Consider the following 16229-nt stretch of genomic DNA (forward strand, 5'->3'; position numbering starts at 1 on the left):
TGGTCCATAATCAAAAGAAAACAGACATCAACCCCCCACCCCCTTCACACTTTCTCAGTCACACGAGACAACACCTGTAATTTGTACCACGCTAATACCGAGATAAACCACCATTATTTAGAGAAAAACCAGTACTGAAAAAAAGCAGCATTATGTCACGAGTCTCAATTACTCTGCATTTAGGAAGATAAATATTGCTTATACTTCATCGGATTCATTTTTTCAACACAATATTTTCTAAATGCTAATTCAGTGAAGCTACAAGACTTATGAGGTGGTACTGTATATGCTGGTAGAGTACTGTATGTACATGTATTGACTGGATGTGTAAGTACATGTACATAGGGCCAATAATATACAAATTACAATGTGCATTTGTAAGTTCGCTACAGATGAGTCAAACTCCGACATGTTTAGATAAAAGGAATTGACCCTCAACCATTTGTTAGGTAACATACAGTATACACAATGCACAATTATGTACTTCTATTCTGTACAACAAAGCCCCAATATGTACCCTTCAAGTAGGTCAATCTATCATTCTATACAACATAAACAGACCTACATTCCAGTAGGATAACAAGCCAATTATATCTCTCAAGATAATCATAAAGCCAAAGATTTTGAGTCCACATTCTTTCTCTATACAGTCCTGTATGGTTCCTTGCAGTACGACGTTCTTGTTTTTACTTTAGTGCCCATACTGATAGTGAGGCATTCTGTATAGCTTTGTTTGTGTTTTTCTGTGTTTAGTATGTAATGTTAATTTTTATTCGCCACGTAATGATTGTAGAAATCAGTGTTATTCAGCTTGTTGTAGATGCTGCAAAGCTAATTTTCTGAATAAACGTTATAAACTGTAAACCTTTTACCAAAAAATCAGCAAAATACCAGGCGTCCAGGCCTCCCCCTCACATTCTTGTCCCTTCTTGAGTTAATCCGTTGCCTACAGGTGTAAGGGGCAGCATTACAATAGTGCCTGGGTGTACACTGAGGGTGTCCGATTCACAACGTGGGCTGAGTCAGCTGGGAATGGCAATGATCTGCCAGCTCTGATTCCTGTCCATGTGAGAACCTACCAGGTGTCCGCTATCCAACCCACCACGGGGATTTGGAACTGTGTAAACTGTTATTCAGGATTCCTCCTCAAATCTTATAATGAGGACGTATTCAAGAATGTTGGTGGGGGGGTGGAGTGTCTACAATGTACCTGGCTATTATTAACATGGGGTTTATTGTACAGGACTTTTCCTGATCTCCAAGCAGATCTTCTGGTCACTGCAAAAAGACAGTATCAAATTGGCCAGGCAGTATCCATTTGCCAGACAGTTACCAATTGCCACCTGGGTAGCTGAGGACTCTCTAGATGGCCACGTAATACTTTTGCCGCCAGACATCTGCTTTGAGATTAGACTTTCCCACCAAGATGTCATAGATCTTTTGTGCTTTTGGAAATGAGAGGGTTTTGCCCCAAAGCCATGGCCACCCACGCCCTATAGTATAACACGTAAAAGTCAAGGTTATAGACAAAAGTGACATTGTATCCACAGTAAACAACACGAACTCCACCCAGTAAACAATAACGTTTGCATGATCGCCGCTAAACATTGGTACAGACACAAGAGAAGACCCTGGCTTGTTTGTAAACTCCCCATTAGCTGGGCACAGAGTTTACATACTTCTCTAAACCCCCATCTTTGGTAATGACGACAGTTAGAAGGCACATTTCCGAACGCTGATGCACCAAACATGGCTACATGTACATGTACTGTTAGTACTGGTGTCTTATAGAAGCACATCCTACATAGCATACCTTTTTAGAGACTAAACAACGCTGTAATTCTGAATCTCAGGAAGAGATGGTTATGAAAGTATAACTACTATAAGTTACTATCTTGAATAATCTTCCAATTTATTGATATCAGTGGGTCTTCAACTGACCCAATTGTTCACTGTGACCCTTTTCAAGAACTTTAAAGGATATAGCTCTAAGACAGACTGTTTGGCATTGCTAGAATACCAGCTCAACCGATGGCCTCCTGATAGCTGCGCATGAGAACTGCCAAACCTTTGGCATAACAACATTCAGCTGAAATCCACAGCATGGCTTCAGTTGTACTCAGTGAAAACTGAACATGAAGTCAACAATTCACTTACATGTGGAGCTTGGAAGGCCTTGAGTTGTTGTACATAAAGGACTTGCCGTTAACTCAAGCCCATCTAATCCAATAAAATAACTTCCCTTCCAATCATCTCAGTATTTGTGCTGACTTTGTACTACCTTCGGGATAAAAGGATTTCGAAATGTCATACAGCAATATCCAAACAAAACATCCTGTCCTGGTACAAGTCATGTTAACTTTGGAATGTAAGAACTAGCAAGGAGGTCATGGACTTGAACTGTTTAACACAAATAATGACACATTACTACCAATCTGACAAATGCTACCAAGATGCTGTTCTTTGAATAAAAGCCGCTGTATACATAAAAACAAACTTTGGGACACATTTTTTGCATTAGTAGAGTAAAACGAAGCCTTGCTTCACAAAACCTTGTGTCTGTATCGCTGGTGTTTTTTGATTGAAGTTGAACCTGTATATATCAGACATGTCCCTAGACAAAACCAACAATGTCTTAAGGTCTAAATCAAGGCTACGCCCACGAGGTTGCCTCATCACACAAGACTGAAAATCCGTCACCTTCAGACTCCAGGGAACTTGACCTTGGTGGGAACTTGAGATGAATGCCCTTTAAGCACCTTGTCAGGCGAAAACAATACAATCAACTGTTTCATGTACATCTTACACATTTATGGTATGATGGTTTAGGGCAATTATTTTCATCAAGACTGGCACAAGAAGGGTAAAACTGGAATCAGTCAAGGGAGGTGTATAAAGAGACAACCAAGACACAACTTTTTACACAACCAAGAGATTTTATAGTTATAGAGTTTGAACTTGTTCCAACACAAAGGAAACTCACCATAAATTTTCGGCCGATCCCTTCAACCTTGGAACAAGTTCGAACTCTATATAACTATGGATTCTACCAACACAGATGAGCTTTCATTCGAACCAAGAGATTTACTGAGCCGACATTTCTGTGACCGACTTTTACCTTCCTCAGGGCAATTCTGACAGGTTCACATTGCACTGCACAGGTGTTGCTGCAATAGATACTTTCCCAAGCGCAAAGCTTTTATATATCTACACAGTTTCAGGGAATGTGATGAAACTATTCACGGATAGTATTCAGTTACTTTTGACCCTAACCCTCATACAATGTACAGATCTCCAGATGCCCAGACTGGGACAGGAGACCCAGAGGCCTAACCACCACTGTCAGCCCCTGAGCCTGTGTGTACAGATTCCCATTACCATCCTGCTGACATAGGGCCTGTTATGGTTCCAACAACATTGCTGGGATTCTGGAGAGAGTCTACAACAACAAATCTACCACCAACAGGAGGGGTAGAAATACAAGAGATGATGCAACAGTCAGAGAAGCCTGAGGGGAAAGGGGGACACACAAGGGGAAGGTGTCCTCTGGGCTTCGACATAGAGAGTCTACAACAACAAATCTACCACCAACAGGAGGGGTAGAAATACAAGAGGTAGTGCAACTGTCAGAGAAAATCCTGAGGGGAAAGGGGGACAAACAAGGGGAAGGTGTCCTCTGGGCTTTGACATGATGATTCTGGTAATTACCCTGATAATTCTAGAGAGTCTACAACAACAAATCTACCACCAACAGGAGGGGTAGAAATACAAGAGGTTGTGCAACTGTCAGAGAAAACCTCAGGGGAGGGGGGCAAACAAGGGGGACATGTACCCTGGGCTTTGTCCTGATAATTACACTGATAATGGCCAATAATGATGGACCACAAGTGATTATAGCACAGTTAAATTTCAATTGGAAGAAACATGTACACTGGTCTTTGTTGACAAGGGGGCACCCTTCGGCTATTTACATTGACAGGCACACAAAAAGAAACGATTTAAAGAACTATAAACATAACATGAGCTTGGTCTGTGTTGGTCTGAGACAGGAAGCCAGCAGGATGAGGTCATATATTTCTGGATATGGACAGTAACAAGTGTTTTTGCCAGTGGGTTTCAGCTGGTGGAATCCGGTCTGTCGGCTAGTTCCACCGTGATCTGAGAGCTCAGAGGAAATGGTGGCAACCATGGCCAGAACTGGGACATGTGAAAATGTTTTCAGTGTAAATACAGGCTAGACACAATCTGGGCTATTCTCCCTACGCTGACCCCTGGAAAATACTTCTCTCTAGATACACTGCCACATTCTACAGCACCCCTGGTGCAAAACAAAATGTAGCTTACCTGAATGGGTACACTTCTTGTGGTTCTGACTTGAAACCGTAGTTGTAGAAAGTCACTTGAGTCCTGTAAAACAATCATGCACTTGTATCACAAAACAATCATTGAATGTCAGCACAAAGATACATACATACAGTATTTGTACTACTTCAAGAGCCTAGAAGAAAAAAACATACAAAACTGCAAAGGGAAAGAAACACTGCCTCAGTGCTGTTTTGAAGCACCTGACATGTTTACAAAAAACATGGAAAACAACATATCCATCAAAGTGCAGCTGCAAATGAACGTGGCTCTGCATACTCTTTACTGTTGATAAGTTCGAAAACATACCACATTCAAGAAGTACTTGGCCTTGTGTAGCACTTAAGTGACACATGCTAAAGGCATATCTCTACCCCTGAGTGGTGAAATAAAAGTCTGAATATAGATGCCCACGTTTTTTCCCACGGATATACCCGTGAGGACTTGGAAATGCTTGTCTAGCCAAACACTGTGTACACCAATGGCCTCCTGCACAGTCAAGTCAAATACTGGGCAGTCCTACTGCCAGGCACAGGGACCATGTCTCTTATCTGTCTGAACATCTGACCATGGGAATAAAACAGGCCACAGGTCGCCTATCTACTGTGGTTGCCGTCTATCTGATGGGAAACCAAAATATATCTTCTTCTCTTTAACAGGACCCAATGCAATTTCAGGGCAGCTAAACTGGAGTTTGATAGTCAATCCTCGAGTCATTTTTTATTAAGTTAAATGAAACCAAGGACATTATATCAAACCTATCCCATAGCATAGTGATATCTGTGAGGCAAAAAGGCGATACTGGTGACAGAAAACGGTTGCTGGTTGTAGATCGTAGGTTCGAGCTATTTAAGGGTGGTACCAAAAAATAAAAAGACACGCCTAACATAGCTTGTTTTGGTGCTATTTCAAATGCTTTAATTATGAAATAATTACGAAAATGTGCTACAAAATTGCAATAAATGCAAATATCTGATAGACGTCCTCATCCAGAATATTTTTGTTTTGCCTTATATCATAGATGCCTTTAAACTTGGAAATGCTGGCAGAATATTTCTTATACAGTCTTCACTCGGGATTCTTTTCTTGATGATATGTAGATGTATATCTTGATCGAGACATCACGAATAATCTGGAATATTCTGTAATTTGTTTGTGTTTGTGATGGATCGTTTGTTTATTAAGAATCTTCATTAACGAAACACTCGTTAAATCCCTGGAATCTTCTTCTGATAAACATCATAATGTATCATGCCCCAATAACTATAAACAATACATGAACCTGATGTATATTAGACTTGTTACAATATGATACCTAAATCAGGAGTAATGTAATGTAAGGCGGGGGTCATGTAATGCAATATTTATTATTACATGTTGATCAAGCGATGAAAATATTTCTTTTTGGCTATTACATGTACTATATATTCCCTCATAACATCAAATGTCCATATCAGTGTTCTTACCAGCATTCGTCAATCCGTCATCTTTGATTGACAAAAACTGGCATGTCATTGTCAAGATATGAGAAGAGATGTCACTAAACTAAGCTTAACCTAACACGTAACAGCGAAATTTGCCCATCAAAATGCAGGAAATATCGTCATTACGGACGGTCAAGATTTCAACATTTTTGGGGGTTGTCTCACATATGGTTCTCCACATGATGTTACGTCAAACAAAATTCAGACCACGGGAAAAAATTCAAGCTGGTTAGAACACAGCCATATTACATGTTACAACTGAGAATGTCTGGTTCTTTCATCTCATCCCTACAGTCTCAGACAGTGTGAATATACGACTGGAAGTCAGCCAGTTTGGAAGGAAATACTAGAAGGTACTTGAACCAAAATAATGGAAGGGACAGAACAGGTCACAGGTGGATAAGACTGCATTCTTGCTATAATCTTCTTTTGTCAGGCTGCCAGCGCTAGTCTGAGGGGCATTCCTGGCTGATGAGTATTTGGTGAGAAGCCAGCAGGGATGTCTCCAGGACCTGTCCCTACAGTTCAGTTCAGTTTATTCGCACTTTAAAACAAAATGTAACAATACAAATACAAGAAAATATAAATGAAATGTAACAGTGCAGGGAGGCCGGAAGCATAAAATGCTTATGAGGAGGCCTCCCTTCTTAACGTGATTAACAATTCAAATCAATCGGATAAATAAGAGATAACTTAGGTGACGGGTAAATAAACAAAACAATAAAAAAAACAATACGATACAATACTATCTACAATAGTGAAAAATACCACAATAGAAAAGACGATAAGGAACATCCATCTATCCACGGACAAACAAAAATTTCACCGTCTGTACAAAAATTTAAAATTTAAACTTGACAACAAGAAAAAATTATTTTCATAAACTTGACAAGACTCAACAACAAAAATTTACTCAAGGAAAATCTCTTGGGGGAACATGCAGGCCAGGACCCCCTAGTTTTGTGAGCACCAAACTACCCCCCACCCCCAAATGAGTGGGATCAACAAACATTTAAGAAGCTATTAGGGACAGACCTGTTTTTACTGAAACTTTCATCATGATTCATATCAAAATGTTACTGCACTACCCATTCTTGTATTGTAATATAAATTTTAGCATATACATGTATTAGAACATTTTGTATTGTGATATAAAATTAAGATAAAATTTGACATCTTGATACAAATGCATCATTGCCATACAATTACAATACACACAGTCTTACTGTACAATCAATACATCGGTCAAGTCTGGACTTGACATTGATGAACGAGGTTCACCGTAAACATGTATCTTTCTCCGACTGTATCGACAGTTTCACATAAAACCTAAAATGGCCTTAGGGGTAGGTATACAGAATCAATGCCCATTTATTAATTACTCTTCAGATAGAGAAAAAACTATATCATAAATATTTCATAGCAATCTGAAGATAAATGAGTGTTTAACTTTGGATTTTGGAACTCAGCAAGCTCCATAATTATTATACATGGTAGCTGCACTATAGCGGGTATTTAAAAGATCCCCTGTAGTGTTTCTGCTATTCTGCGATTTCAAGAACCTTGACATTCATACTCAGTAATAGCTACTTCGTCTTCCAAGTTCTTATGTAAGTCAGTGTCACTAGAGATGTAATATATCAAACCTCTTAGTTATTAAATCACTATTCTGCAATTTCAAGAACCCTGACACTCGTACTCAATGATAGCTACTTTGTCTTCCAAGTCACTAATAACTAAGAGATATCATATTAAACCTATAGTTATTACATCACCTTAATATTTGCTATTCCACAATTTCAAGAACCTTGACATTGACAATCAGTGATAGCTACTTTGTCTAGTTCCTTACGTAAGTCACTACATGACTAATACGGTAACTAAAAGATTTAAGGTATCTCACTTCTCAAGGCAATTTATTTTGCATTAAGAAACATCACCTTGCATGACTTTCTGCTAATTTCTACAGTTACAAACAACAAGCTTTCACTACTTTGACATTTTGTTGAGCTGGCTGAAAGGATATTATTACTTACTGAACTTTAAGTTTAAAGGCCCGAAGAGAGCCCCCCCCCCCAAGACGTAATACTACAAGGAAAGAGACAATGATGTCATGTCAGAACTATGAGTGTTGTGTAGGTGTAAATAACACCCTGGTGAAAAACCTCCAGCAGTCTCTGGTGCCCTGTAGACTTGTACTGTGTAAAAAATGCACCTTTCAACTGAAATCCTCAGGCTCTGTAGCATCTCTCTCAAGAGAGGGAATGATGCTAGAGTAGGGGCAAAATTGAAACATGTGAAATTTAGGTAGACTTTCTAAGAACGGACATGCAGGCCAGTCAAATTATTATTACGACCCACATTATGGTGAATATTTCTACTGCAATAATGAATAGGTAGGGGCTAAGCCTTGTCTAACTCCATGATGCAAATACAGCGGACACACACTCACTATCCAGCATTTGTAACACTGTTGCATAAGACTTTCACCCAAGCTAAAAACTGAGGCTCAATGTTAAGAAATTTCATGATTCCAAAATGAAATCCCGTGTAATATTATCATGATTTTTTATAGTCGGAAATAAACATAAGGCCTGGTTTTTCTTTTTCATAATAGTCAATCAAGTCCAGTATATGTCTGATATTCTCTATCTTCTTTGGCTCCTTAATAACAGTCAGTGTCACTATGAGATGAATCTCAACAAACTGGAGGGAGGTCACAGTTAAGACTTTAATGACAGTCATCTATCAAAAACAGGCGTTCTGGGTCAGAAAGTATAATTGGCGAATTACAAGCCTTTCGTACAACAGCCATGTGTAAAATACAGATATGCAAACTCAACGCCGTAACATCGCAAATGCGTACCAAATCCCGTATCAGAGCAATTCTCACATAATAAAGAAAATCATCACAATTCATGTGTGAAGTTTGGCCCAAATACATATATGTATGACTGCAGACTGGCACTGATATGTGAGTGTCAAGCAAATTGAATTTCATGCCTAGTATGCACATGATGGGTAATATTTCATACCCTTGACACTTGGATTCATTGATGATTGCACTAAAGCTCTAATTTGTTTTGTCCTTATTCAATATTCCATATGGCAACCAGGCTATTATTTGATAATGTATCTAGCAAAAAATATGTAAATTGCCCTTATAATATACTGAGGGACAATCAGTAACAATTAAAATCCCATCCTTCTAAAATATATTCACAATCAACAGTGCAATTTATAGATCCCTTTGGTTGTTTTATAGAAGAATAGTTCTTCAAATCCTTTTTTTCTAATTATAGAAAAACCGATGGCACTTAACAGACAACCTTGGGCCTGATAATCAGTGCATTTTGTTTTCCCTGGAGGCAAGGAAAGGTGATTTAGGATAATTCTTCAGTCTGTGTGCACAGAACCGTGTAATGTACAACATGCACAAGGTAAATAACATCCCGCCAGGATGTCACACATTTCAAACCATAACTTTTCATCTAAAAATGAATTTCCCACTCACATCGTGGCCTGCTATGGATGAAGAGACTCAGTAATTATCACCAACTACAACCACCGTCTTCAGAATCTGGCCTTATCGATCAACTAATCCATTTCTCCAACCCTTAACGATTCCCCTCTCTTTCTGCTCAACAAAAACCTTTATAATGATTTTAAAATAACACATACTGCAATATCAACAATGCACAACCACAGGTGTTGAGTATAGATTTTATCAGGTCACAATCTTCCCCACCAACCTCTGCTTGAAGAGTACCATTACAAGTGTCTGTTACAGACAATACTGTACACATATACGGTAACTTGAAATAAAACCATTCAGTCAGCCCTTTAGCTTGTGATCTAATTTCCAACATGTAATATTCCAGATAGGATCAGTGAAACGTCGGTAATTTGGTTTGGTAGAATATTAGATATTGGTTTCCTGTATTTACCATCTGACTGTTACTTCATTCCATATTAGTATCATTACATTATATATGTTCAATCATTGGTGACCTCAACATATGGTATCGAACCATCAGCATCAAACTGTTACTTCAGAATCTTGTGAAATATAATCAAGTGCTGGACTTGAAGCATGCTGACACAATACCAAAATTTGCCTGCGTAAATGTGAAGAGTGCCAGACTGCCTGCACCATAACAGGAAACACTCCAGGTCTGACTCATCCCGACTCATGCCTGCACCTCACCAGGCCTAATGACAGGGACCAGACACTGAGAACCGTAATCAAAGCTGTCATCCTACATGTTAGGCTACTGTAAATGATGAAACTTTCTGAGTGGTTTTTATTTTCCCAGTTTTCAGTGATTGATCGCAAATTCATGACATCACAAATACTGTATGTCTAGATTGTATGACTGACTATTGTAGTATACTACAGACATAACTGTTTCAACCGCAAATTCAAAACCACCCTTTCCTTCATACCAAGGAATAAAACGCCGTGATGGTTTGACGACTTACAGTAACGCATCAACTTCTTGCAATTCTTAGTACTGAGAAGGAACTCTGCGGATGTGTGAAGACGTAAAATCCCTGGCACACCCCATGTGTGAGACAGGGATACCATGGCCAACCGAATAATGTCCTCATTCCTATGTAAATCTGAATTAAGCGCTTCTGTACTTTGCCATCTCTAAATAGCTATGCGGTAAATTGAGGCACGTGCCCATCATACTTAACCTGCATGGCCAATGGAAAATAGCTTCGGTATCTTTATGCAAGTTAGCCTGGATGCCAGACCCATAGCATACTGGACACAAAGTATCTCCTGTGCTCACTGAGATACTTTGTGTCCAGTGTGCTATGGGTCTGGCATCCAGGCTATATGCAAGTATGATGATAGATACGTATATACGTAAACTGGAAAGAGATTGTTTTGCAAAGTAAGCTATACATCCAAGTGATTGTATTATCATAATACACACACGTTAATTTTTTTTACTAGATTTTATATAGCAAGTAGCCTGGGTGCCATCCTCAGTGCTTACTGTTGGCTCTCTCTTTTGCTTGCTTGTGTTGAACAAGAGAAAAGAGTGTCTGCAGCAAAAATTCCTTGTAGGACCCCCAGCCTTCGGACTGATGTAGTAGTATCTTGGGACAAGCATTGCTAAATTTAAATGTACCCTTTCAAATATCCCTGGTTCTCTTGGGTCTTGCCTTTCTTCAACAGACTATTCTATTCATATCTAGGTCATAGGGGTGATACAAGATAAATATTTTACACACCCTGCACTCTATTGGTCAATATCAAATTTGTATATTTTCCTTCACTCATCTTTTATTCAGGGCATATCAAAACTTCAGGTTCCTAATATCAATATGACTTGTATATTAGTATGACTTCTACCAAACCATTGCAAGTCATTCTTGTTTTACCCTCTCATAATTTTTAAATGGAATACCCCAACAGGATTTCATCATCACTGAAACCTGACTGAAACATGACTGGTCTGTACACAGAGACCGATATCTCCCAATCAATGAAATCTGTCAGTCGGCACTACCAGATAATTTCCTTTGATGTTTTCTCCAATCTGGCGCTATTGCCCATCTTAATCAAATTATCTCTTCTCCAATAGTGGTGATAATTATAGGAAAAGTGATTAAAGAACGGTCGACTGAGACAATCAACAGTTATCAACTCTGTCAGTTTAGACGTCATAATGTATAATGTTATCAGGTATCTTAGTATATTGACAGTTGCCTTAAAGCATTCCAAGTGGTAGGTTTTGTAACTCTGCACAAAAAATGGATTTGTAAACAACACGTAAACACGTTGAGACAACAAACAAGTGCAGCAATACAAAAACTCTTTTGTCTCCTGAAGTACAAATTTTTACTTGTTTTCACAAAAGTTATATGTACCTTCTACTAAGGATGAAAATGATAGCAACAAAGCTTTGAGAGCACTGTAGCTGGAGTTTATAGGTCTGAGAAAATGATTAAAAAACTATCAACTAACTGTTCAAAACATTTCCTGTCAAAGTCAGTATTTAGTTTTCTAATACCAACATTAAAAATGTCTTGGGCAGTTTTTAAATATGAACAGCTTTAAGGATGAACATGAGTACAAGTTCGGGCAAGCCCCATATTTTGGTCAAAGGTCATTGGTTGTTTGCACTAGAGTGTTCAAAACAAGGTGGGGGTAAAAGAACACTAATACTCATTTTCAACGTACAACAAGCATTCGTACCCAAAAGCAGTCATCATGCATAACCATCATGCCTACTTATAAAGGGAGAAAAATATGGGGTTTCTAGAATCTTGCTAAATGTTTTTGAAACTTTCTTTACAGTAAAACATTCTCGTACAGATCTGAACCTCTACAGAGAATGACTTCTTTGTCTGGTGACCTCTGGATGAAGGGACAACATTTGCAGAAGTATCCATTTCACCTGCCCCGCCAACCCGAGTGCTTGGCATATCGACCAGGAACAAGGCATTATGTTTTGGATGCCATCCATACAGAAGTCCCTGTGAAGTATTTTGCATGCAGAAAAAAATACGACAATCTCAATTCTGAAAAATCTGTACTTCAAATGTTACCTGGTTGAGTCACAGTTTCAAAAGTCATGCTAAAACTGTTATAAAAATCGGAAATGCCACAACTTGAAAGAAATAATGTGATAATCGTGATTTATATGTAGTCCACAGATAGTCTATTTTGTCTCTAGACTATTGTTATATGTACATATCCAGTTTGATTGCATAAAAAGCTTTGCTGGTATCCAATGAGTGTCACATTGGATCTCACTGACAGTCATTATAACGCGACACTAGGGTTTTTTTTCCGTACTAAAGTATTTGTCCTCCGATTACTGCCACGAAAATGATTCGCCTTAAAAGGGAATCCATAATGGGTTGACTTTTAACCTAACGTCGCCGTCCCGAATCCAGAAACATGCCCTAGCTGTTGACAGCATACAGATGAATCAAATGCCTGATTCAATCTCAAATTGGAACAACTCTCTCTCAAAAAAAAAACACCAGTGGCGGGGCTCAAAAATCCGGTTACATGCAAAATTGCATTTTGGTAGAAAATTTACATTAAAATCTACATGCAAAATTGGAAGTTCAGCCTTCTCTAGATACACAAGTCTGATTAAGAAAATCTCCAACACCACATTCTTATGACAGAGGGAAAATTTTATAAAGTAGTGGGTGCAATGGGGCGTGGGCCTGCAAATCTGGCAAATTTTGATAGACATCATGAAAGTCATTGGGGAAAACAGGAAAGAAACACTCTATAAAAATATAATTGTAAATTAGTATAACATTAGCTGCACTACAATACCGGTACTAGCAAATATAGCAATGCCATTATGAAGGGAACACTATCTGATATGTTCAACATCACATTATTTTTACAAACAAATCTTGAAAATCATATATTATAATTTATATGTGTATTTTGATCCCAGAGTGGGGAACAGAAATAGGTGCTGCTTTTGAAGCTACATTTTCTTTTATCGCATGCAGTTATTTAACAGCTGCAGGTTGTGGAATGTGTGACGTCGTCCGACCCAGTCAAGTGTACATTCACGGCATGTTTGCTGGTCTAACACATGGGCATATTTACACCATGAATCACCTTTCAAGTGCAAGCGGACAACAAAAGCTTTGTGTTTTTGTTTGCATGCTAAAAATAATCCATACTCCCTTTCAATTGACTTCCTACGAGTTGCATTGTTGAAAAACCTTAGTAAAAAAAGGGAAAATTAAAACCGATGCCATAATTTGTAGTTTTGACAGTTTAAGAAAATATTTACAAGTATTTCTTACAAATGCAGACAAACTGACAAAAGCAAATTGAATGAAAATAAGTGGATTCTGTTTAGATCAGTTAATCTTGTTAAAATTGTATTCATGAAAGACGCATTATACCATGTATGCTAGAGGATTATGGTATTCCCTCAATATGTAACTTATGCCTCCATAGGGGGTTTTTAGAGGCTTTGCAGCAAAAAAATGTAATTTTAATTGGAATTCATTATCGAGAAAAAGCAGTTGTCAGCACGAAATGTTTTTCCAAGCTACTAGCATGAATCGAGGGTGAACAACACATATATCGGTAAATAAAATGGTTTACGTTTTCCCATTCTGTAAGTGTAAATCATCCTTCAATCTTTCATCTTTTCACACATTCTCACATTCTGTCTATTCGTGGTCAGCCCAAATAAATTATTCTTATGCAGCCCACGAATTCAGTCCAAAACAGGAAATAGTTGCTAAGATGTTTCCTCTGACATTTTCTGAGGGTTTCCACATGTTTTGTTCGGGAGAATATTTCTCATTTTCTAACCAGATAAAAATCAGGAAACCGGGAGACAACTGACTTCCTGTATGGGTTTATCTCATTCCAACTGTGGTCTTTCGATTATTCTTGTCAATCAGTGCAGCAGAAAAAATCTGAGACTAATTATAAACTAAGGAAACTGTCACTCTAAGCGATCTAGACACTAGTTTTTCTACCAGGAGCTATACTATATTTTTCTCGGATTGGTTGATTGTGTAACATAACGGTCCCATTTAAATTTCACACTATATGTATAAACATGTTTAGTACTCTCGAGAACAACGTGGATTATGGCCCCAAAACTACACGCATTTTCCTTTGTGAAGATTCCAAATCTAGTTTACGAACCTATAGGTGACAAACGGGTAAAAGAACCACTCAAATGTCCTCAGAAACGTTCGGAAAACTTGGGAATGTAGAAGCGAAAAGTTGTCTTTTTCGGGTGTCCTGCAGAGCCCAGCACGCCTGGTTTTTATCTCCTGTCGGGACCACCCGACAAAAAACAGCGATATTCCGCCAGACTACGCTTGGTGATTAGCGTTCTCACCTGATAGGAACTTCGTCCTGGTCTTCCCACAGCTCGTCTGGCAAAGCCGGTCCTAATTCCAGGGAAGAATTGGGCGAAATCCAGAAAAGGCCGAAGGAAAACACAAGTTGCACCTTCTCACCTCCCGACTACTGCTGAAATGGTTCTCACAGCTGGGAGGCTTCCCAGCATGCACCGCTCCCTGCCGCTGCCTTGTTTTGATGATGCCGACGTGACGCCATGCGGCCAATATCAGAACTGCATCTTTCTTTCGCATTTTCGCATGTACTTTCAGTAGCCTGCGGTAGGCTTCGGGAATCGGCCGGAAAGAGTAGAAATTGGCTAAACAAACATTTTTCTGATTCCCGAAGCCTGGAAGAGGCTATGTTATAGAGGCTATACGTGTTATTAACGTACTATAACGCTACCCCTGACATACAAAGACAGAGATATTTAATATGCTATGATCATGATCATGTCTATCCCATATACCCACCCATGTAGACCAATTTATATACAGCTCGAGACTACATTTCATAGTACATATTTCTGACGCAATTTCGTGTTCTTCAACTTCTTGTCTACCCTCTACCAGGCTCCGCGGATCGCTGGAAAAATAGTAGAAATTGGCCAAAATAAAGGAAATAGTTTACCAGGGGATTTAGACGGTCAGAGAAAGTACGTTTTCCGTGGGTCGCAAAACGCTGAAGTTGTAGTATAACGCGCGCGGCACACGACCTGACGGATAGCGATTGATAACGGTACTGCAACTAATCGGGTGAGGCAACGTTGTCACGTAAAAAGCGAGAGGGTCTGCATGGGGGGATCCTACTTGGCGGTAAAATAATCGGAGGTTCGACTAGTCTCATTCGCAGGCATTCCAGGAGCGTTCGAGCTTTTTTTTTTTTTTCCAGTGATCGCACCTAGATCGCACACGCTAGAACTCTGGCCGCCCTCCCTAGCCCGCCTTCCCTGGCAAGAGACATCATTCGGGCCGACAGAATCAATTCCTACCGTCCTCAGTCGCTAAAGAATTCTCAAAACTGCAAAGACCATAAGTTCTGTAATGAGATTTCTCCGTACAATAATTGGCAATGATCCTTGCGACAGAGATCAGCCGAATCTGAATGCGAGCGACCCTTCGGGACGAAACCTTGACCCGAAGTTTAACCAATCGATGTAAGTGAGTTTCCGTTGCCATGACAAGATTACGCGAAGCCTGCAGTTGATTGAGTACTTTTTGAGACAAGTATGATACGCGGTAACCATAACCAGAGAGCATACAGGCACACTTGTTCTTGTAAACCCACCCAGGAAGGCACGGTATAAAGCATACCAAGGCTAACAGGTGTTAAGTTCTAGAAAAAAAGTTTTGAGAAAAGATTCAAAAGTACAGCAGTTAATCGCTAGTCTGACGAACTGCAAGTGAGCTGAAGACGGTTTCCTGCCTGGAAAATGAACGCGAAAAGCCCTCCTCGTGGACCTAAGCATAAGCACGGACGAAGGATACATGTGAAGGCTTGGGCCCCGGCCACGAATC

At 39.3% G+C, this 16229-nt stretch overlaps 1 protein-coding gene across 4 annotated transcripts in view; it reads right to left on the reverse strand.

The window, feature by feature from the left end:
* Positions 1-14870, reverse strand: part of LOC109474148 (protein TANC2-like) — an 89932-nt gene extending 75062 nt beyond the window's left edge. For all 4 annotated transcript variants that reach the window (XM_019774358.1, XM_019774356.1, XM_019774355.1 and 1 more), the window contains exons 1-2: positions 14711-14870; positions 4345-4407 (exon numbers count right to left, since the gene is read on the reverse strand). The gene's annotated coding sequence lies outside the window, so the exon portion shown is untranslated. The remainder of the gene's footprint in view (positions 1-4344; positions 4408-14710) is intronic.
* Between the last annotated feature and the right edge of the window lie 1359 nt (positions 14871-16229).

The sequence above is a fragment of the Branchiostoma belcheri genome, unplaced genomic scaffold, assembly GCF_001625305.1.
Source record: "Branchiostoma belcheri isolate BF01 breed outbred unplaced genomic scaffold, Haploidv18h27 scaffold30, whole genome shotgun sequence".
Taxonomy (NCBI): Eukaryota; Metazoa; Chordata; class Leptocardii; order Amphioxiformes; family Branchiostomatidae; genus Branchiostoma; species Branchiostoma belcheri.